Source organism: Cornus florida, unplaced genomic scaffold (genome assembly GCF_030987335.1).
Source record: "Cornus florida cultivar Cherokee Brave unplaced genomic scaffold, ASM3098733v1 CherokeeBrave_3.0.0_Hap2_Chr02, whole genome shotgun sequence".
Taxonomy (NCBI): domain Eukaryota; kingdom Viridiplantae; phylum Streptophyta; class Magnoliopsida; order Cornales; family Cornaceae; genus Cornus; species Cornus florida.
This window is the reverse complement of record NW_026775572.1, coordinates 10,574,447-10,582,277: the sequence shown is the minus strand read 5'-3', so window position 1 is coordinate 10,582,277 and position 7,831 is coordinate 10,574,447.

Sequence of the window (7,831 nt, the reverse complement as noted above, 5' to 3'; positions counted from 1 at the left end):
AACCCGACCTCTCTAGTCCAAGTAAATGGGATCATGAAGTTCTACTGCCTCCACTGTACCTCTCTGCACACTACCCTTTATGTAGGGTTTCAGTCTTTATCCATTGACCTTAGATAGTTATCCAGTCTTGCAATCTTGTATCTCTATTGCACGTAAGGTGTAATAGAAATAACCATGTATGAACCTTCCCAACATGACTTTATCTTTCCAGGAAAAAGTTTCAGTCGTGTATTAAACAACCAAACCTTCTTCCCAGGCTCAAAAGTCTAACATAAGATATGCTTGTCATGAAATGCCTGAGTCTTTGATTTGTAAACCTTAGCACTCTCATAAGCATCATTACGCAATTCTTCAAGCTCAGTTAATTGAAGCTTCCTGTTAAAACCAGCAGTTATTATATCAAAATTGAGCTTTTTAATAGCCCATAAAGCTCAATGTTCTAACTCTACAGGAAGATGCCACCCTTTACCGTAGACTAGATGGTAAGGTGACATACCAATCGGAGTCTTATAAGTAGTACGGTAACCCACAAAGCATTGTTCAACCTGTAAGACCAATCTTTACGATCTGGCTTAACCGTTTTCTCAAGAATTCTCTTAATTTCACGATTGGATATTTTTTACTTGGTCACTTGTTTGGGAATGATATGTAAAAGCAACTTTATGAGTAATGGAGTATCTTTGCATCAAGGTCCAAAAATACCTATTACAGAAATGAGCACCTCCATCACTAATTATAGCTCGTGGCATACCAAACAGACTAAAGATGTTCGTTTGAATGAACTCAACCACAACTATGTGATCGGTGATTTTGGTAGCTATTGCTTCAACCCATTTAGACACGTAGTCTACAGCCACTAGAATATATTCATTTTTATTTGACAAAACAAAAGGATCTATGAAATTAATACCCCAAACATCAAAAACCTCAATAATTAAGATTAGAGTTAGGGGCATCATGTTCCTTCTGGAAATTGATCCTAGCTGCTGACATCTAAGGCATGATCTACAGAATAAGTATGCATCTCGAAAGAGTGAAGGCCAAAAGAAATCGCACTGAAGAATTTTAGCTGTAGTTTTCTTTGCACTGAAACGACCTCCACATGCCAAACTGTGACAGAAGGTCAGAATACTATGAAACTCATTCTCAGGAACACATCTATGAATGATTTGATCAGCACAATATTTGAATAGCTGAGGATCTTCTCAATAGTATATCCTAATTTGAGAAAAGAATCGATCATTTTCCTGTTTTTACCAAGATAAATGAATTTGGCCTATTGCGAGATAATTCACAATATCAGCAAACCAAGGCAAATCCGACTGAGATACCCCAAATAGTTGTTCATCCAGGAAGGAATCACAAACTGGAAGTGAAGTTGAGGTATCCTCAATACAAATTTTAGAAAGATGGTCAGTTACAACATTTAATGACCCTTTCTTATCCCGGATCTCATAATCAAACTCTTGAAGCAAGAGGATCTATCGAATCAAATGGGGTTTGGTTTCCTTTTTGGAAAGAAGATGTCTTAAAGTAGAATGATCAGAATAGACTACGACTTTGGAACTTAATAAATATGATCAGAATTTATCCAAAGCAAAGACAACTGCAAGTAACTCTTTTTCAGTAGTGGTATAATTCAACTGTGCATCTGATAGAGTTTTGCTCCCGTAGTAGATAACATGAGGAAGCTTATCCACTCGTTGTCCAAGTCAGCACCCATAGCATAATCAGATGCATCACACATAATCTCAAATGGAAGAGCCCAGTTCGGAGGATTCATAATAAAAGCTGAAGAAAGAAGAGAGCGAAGCTTATGGAAAGTTTCAAGGCATGATTCATCAAAGACAAAAGGAGCGTCCTTTGCAAGTAGATTACACAAAGGACGGGAAATTTTGCTGAAGTCCTTAATGAAGCGTCGATAGAACCCGGTGTGCCCAAGAAATGATCGCACTCCCCTACAATGCTGAAGCACTAGGGAAAGATTTTGGAGACAGTTTTCGAATGTAGACTCGAAAACAGAGAAGTCATCCATAAAGACTTCGAGAAACTTTTCAACCATGTCCGGAAAGATAGACATCATACACCTCTGGAATGTTGTTGGCGCATTACATAATCCGAAAGGTATCCGTCTATATGCAAACGTACTAAATGGATAAGTGAAAGCAGTTTTCTCTGGATCCTTAGGATCAATGGCCACCTGATTATAGCTGGAATATCCGTCTAAAAAGCAATAATAGCTCTGACCAGCTAATCGCTCTAGAATCTGATCAATGAATAGAAATAGAAAATGATCTTTTTTAGTAGCAGAGTTGAGTTTTCAGTAATCAATACACACATGCCTTCCAGTGGTGGTGCGCTATGGAACTAATTCTCCCTCAGAATTCTCAACGACTGTAATACCTGTCTTTTTAGGTATTATCAGAGTAGGACTCACCCACTTGCTATCTGAGATGGGGTAGATTATTCCCGCATCTAGTAACTTCATAACTTCCTTCAACACCACCTCCTTCATATTAGGGGCTAATTCCTTTTAAATCAGCCACACTCCACCCAATAGCCTCTTTATTTTGCTCAAGAACTTTTAAGAGACTACTTTCTTGGAAACTTGTAAGATTGGAAGCAATGATCACTGATAAGCGCCGAATATTGCATATTCAAGCGCCCTTATTTGCATTAGTTAAGTCCATTAGTTGATCATAATGTATAGTTTAGCTTTATTTGTTTATTTTCTTCCACTTTCAGGTTGGTTGCTTCGAATATGATTAAAGGAATGGTTTTGACAATCTCTTGAAGAATCAAAGGACGCAGTTGCTGGGAACCGTCTTTTGGGCCAAGTTTCTTTAGTCATAATGCATGTGAGTTTTGTAGCATTATATTCAGAATGACAATCGTGTCATCGGGCCAATCCATGTGATTCAAAGAAATGGTGATTTGTGTTGAAGATAGGCCTCCACAGGCGCCCGCCAAAAACCCCAGTAGCAAGCCTTCCTCTGCGGGGCTCCGTAGTGTTGCGCAGGCCCCCGCCGCAAGCATCCGCAGGCACCCGCCGCGCCACCGCGGGCGCCCGCCGTTTTGTCCAGTAGGTTCTCTCAATGTTGGGAACCCGCGGGTGCCCACCAGCGCCTCGTGGGCCCCTGCTGATCTACAGGTAGTAGATCACCTGCTCCTGTTTTTGTGCTGAATCTTGTTCCCTATGCAATTTTTGTGGTCCAGATTGCTTCTAGGGTTGTTGGAGCTCGAAATTAAGTGGTTGGAGGGAGGATTTTGCCTAGATAAGAGGTTGGAAGCTTGTATTATTGGATATTTCATATTTTTGCTAAGTTTAGGGAGAGAAATATTGAGTTCTTGAGGGTTTGTGTATTTTGGGTCCTCTAGGTGCGAAAATGGAAGGTTTCTTCACCTCTTCTCCTTCTTCTATTGCTCATATGGGTAACTAACTCCCTATCTAGGGAGGTGATGAAGCCCTTTCTTGTAAGTATGCTTTAATTTCATTTAATTTGGGAAATGGTTCATATATATGGTGGTTCCATGATCTAGAACACTCTACATTTTGTAATGGATCTTAATTTATATAAATGATTATGTTAAAGCTATCATATTGTCTTAGATTATATGTTCACATGATTGTATGGTTTACATTTTCATAGTGAGAATGGAAATGAGATTGTGGAATGGTTTTTATTGGCATGTTGTATGAGAACCTTGTAGTCCATTGCTTAGGCTTTCCTTTGATGGATTTTATCTTGATTCTTAGCTCCATGTGCTATCACCATAGTGATTGAGGGGTTTGATAGTCCCTAGCTCAGTGAGCATGTCATGGCTACACCCTAATCTAGGTAGTTCTAGAATGTTGTGGTGTGTCGTCAAACCAAACCCAAAGTTTATGCAATGTGGCCAAGTTTTACATTTAGAAATTGCCACTACTACCTTTCACTAAAAATATAGTTAGGGTGAATAGGGATCGTCCCAAGGGATTGAGTGTCGTACTAGGTTGAGGAATCAAAATTAGGGTTAGTAGATCGAGTGATCAAAATAGTGGTTGGTTGGTTGGATCAAACTAGATGCAAATTAAACTAAGGTAAACAATAATACAATAGAGAGAATAAAAGAGAGAGATCTTGGGGTTTAGAGATCACCACTAAGCATAACTTTTCTACACCTTTAATGAATTATTAATGAGGGAAAGAGCATGTATTGCAATATAGAGTGTGTGTGTGTCGTTGTTTTAACAAGCATGGATGACAAATTAAGCATATATTGTCTAAACAACATGGTGGATAGCACAACATATAAAATTAAGTCATTAATCATTTCTTTAAGCTCACAATCAAATACATCACAAGGATAGAGAAACATGTTACTTACTTTTCATAAGTATGGAACATCAACAACAAGCATGGATTGTCCTCCCATTTAACAACTACACTACAACTAAGCTAATGATATGAAATTAAATTAATTAAACTAAGGGAGAGTACAATCCATCAACCAATGAGTATGAACCATCAAATAAACCACAAGAACATGACATTAAGCACTATGTCTTGACAATATCTAGATCTATAACATCAACACACATAGACATGTATTAATAACATAAGAAATAGAGACAAACACATGAACATCTATTCTAGCATACATAGACATATGGATAGAATGAAATGATCAATTGGAAGCATTAAACCACATAAATCATTGAATAAACAAGATTTATATATATAAAAGTGTCAAGACATGAATCACAATACAAATCCCCTCAAAAATATATAAATCAAGAAGTAGAAAGCATGCTTAGGGCTAACTCTAGCCCCAAGAGGATGTCTAGCCACTCATGGATGATGCTCTCCAACCCTTAAGGGCAAGCTCCATGGAAGAAATCTGCTCCTTGGTTGATGAAAAGTCTCCAATGGTGTCTCCAGCTTCCTCCTCTTCTTTTCTTCCTCATTAAGAGTTCTCTAAGGTATATATGATATGGTGTGTTATGATACAATATGATATTAAAAGTAATCCTTATCCTTATATAGGTAGGTCAAATGACACCCAAAATGAGCTGGGGTCGTACAACAAATATTCCCCAATGATTGGATAAAGGATAACTTTTTGTGAATTTAACTTTTTCGCACTAGAGGAAGTTTGATCGATCGAACCTTGGGTTTGGATCGATCAAACATGGCTGAGATCTATCAAACTGAAGTTGGATCGATCCTCAATGGCGGCGCCTTTTTGGATAAAAACAAATCTGAGATATTTTGAAAATATTTTTGGGAAAAGGACAAAAGTGGTTGGTAGGGTGGTACAACTGGATAAGATCAATCATTTGGATAAGGACAAGAATGTTACATCGATCAGAGAAGGAAGTTGGATCGATCGAACTTTTGAGATCTTTGAAAATGACATCATGGCCTGGATCTATCTTGAAGTGCTGAGATCGATGGAAGTTGGATCGATCGAACTTTTCTTAAGATTGATCGAAGTTGCTAAAATTCCACCTTTTTGCTTCCTTTTGCTCCACTTTGCTTCTTTCTTTAATTCATCCCAGAATTGTTTCAATGATGCTCTTACTTGGCTGAGTTAGCTTATTTTGGGGATAAGTACCTGAAAATGGAAATAACACGAAATCAATACAAAACGGTAAAATAAGATCGATAAAGGTTCTAAAATACCTAAGCTTAAGGGGTTTAAATACGTACTTTTCAGCGCTCATCACACCCCCAAACTTAAATATTGCTAGTCCCTAGCAATGAACTAGAAAGTAATGAAATTAAATGAACAACTAATTAACTATGAACTAGAAAGTAATAAATGGATAACGCCACTTTCGTAGGGAACACGATTACACTTAGCATATGTAACAAGCCTTTTAAACCCCTAGGTTACTCCTAGTGGACAAGTGAAGTCTCGTGAGGGTTTCCAGAAATGATACCCATAAACATTAAGCTCATTATTTCAAAAGAGGTACCAATATTGCAAACAAGCATTGGGAGAAAACTACCTCAAGTATGCAAATTTTCAAATATTTCCAAGCAATCTCCCAAAATCTCAACATCAAGCAAGCAAGTATGGTCCTCCATATATCAACAAAATGATCATGCAAATCAAAACAACTCTAGTATTCTTTTTGAGTGGACCGGCATCAAATATGTTGCTATCTAAGCTAACTAAAGAATTAATCACATCCTTACCCTCAAACTAGCACACAAATCTAGTACCGATCATCAAGACAAGAAGTGGACCTTTTATTAAAGATTTATTATTCTAAGTGCGCTTATTCTTTTCACTCATCAATTTTTTTATTTATTTTTTTATATATTTTTTTTTTAATTTTTTTTTAGGATCAAAGATGGAAGCATGGTGCAATGTGTTGATCTATTAAGCTTTCTAGCGATTCATGAGGTCGAGCATTAGGTCAATGACTCCCAAATCAGACGGCTTTAGGGCACTAGGTGTTCAAACACACCTACGGACTTACAAGCTCAAATCAACTAGGTTACAAATCAAAACAACCTCCATCTAATCATTTCCTACTTCTCACCTTTTGGGAGAAGTCCTCATTTTTTTTATTGCTTTTGCAACCTTCTTTTTTTTTTTTTTTTTTTTTTTTTTTCAATTATTAACCTAGAGCTTGGACCCTCCACCTTTCGGCGTGAGAAGTTCAGTGCCTGATGAGGCTAGAATCCCAGTTACTTAGTGAAAAGGGGTTGTTATCCACCTTTATCAAGAATGAAAGCTTTCAATGCACTACTAACTCAATTGGGATATAACCAATTCAATAGTCAACAAAGCATGTACCCCACAAATAAATGCTAATGTGTGCCTGTGGTAGTGTAGAATACTAGAGTGAATCTTAAAACAATCACAAAATCAGGATGATGTGGACCACAAATGCAAGCATGATATCAATTTTTCAAAAAATTTACTCATAAATGGCATCCACAAGGCATACAAGGAGTATTGGACTCTCAAGTCATGCAATTTTTAAATTCTAAGCAATATAGTCCTCAAAAGATTAAAATCATAGCTAACATGGACCAATCATAGAAAATCCCTCAAATACACAAGTCATGCTCAAAATTTTGAATTTAAAAACAAGTACTGCAAAACACCATTACTCCCAAACTTAAATGGCACAGTGTCCTCAATGTGCAAAGAGAACAAAATGAAAGAGTATACCAGTGCAATTAAGGCAAAGAATGGCTGGGACTGAAGTATCCAAAGTGGGTGGCATAGCCCCCCCAAACTTGGGATTAACTATGGTCCTAAAATTTGGCACTCGGATAAACTCATCAAATAATAAAAGGGATAATAACAGTGTACAGTGGATATGCAAGTGTAAATGGGATAACAACTGAAATATAGAGAGAGGTATAAGGGTGGTCCTGAAAATTTTGGGCAGTACTCTCTTTCACTGAAGTCACTGAGATGCACCTGATGGAGTAAAACAGACAGATATAAGAATATAAGAATATGACATCCATACAAAAAAATATATATATAAAGCAGGATAAAGTGCATAGTACATCATAAAATTAAAGCCGACAGACCGGCTGCAAGAAAGTATATAGTGACAAAAATGTGATGAGATCATATATATATAAAATAACAGGAGGAAAGGGATAGAGAGATCAGGAAGAAGAGTTAAAATGGGCAGGTCGTGCTCTGCGGATGTCTCGGGATAGATCACGAAATGCGGCCACGACATCCATGCGGAAGGTAGCAATATCAGCTCTAATGGAGACAGCATCTTCTCGGAGAGAGATTGTGTCGGTGCGGATAGATATGACAGCATCCTCCAAAGCCTGGAGTCGTTCTCCAAAGCTGGGTATGTGAT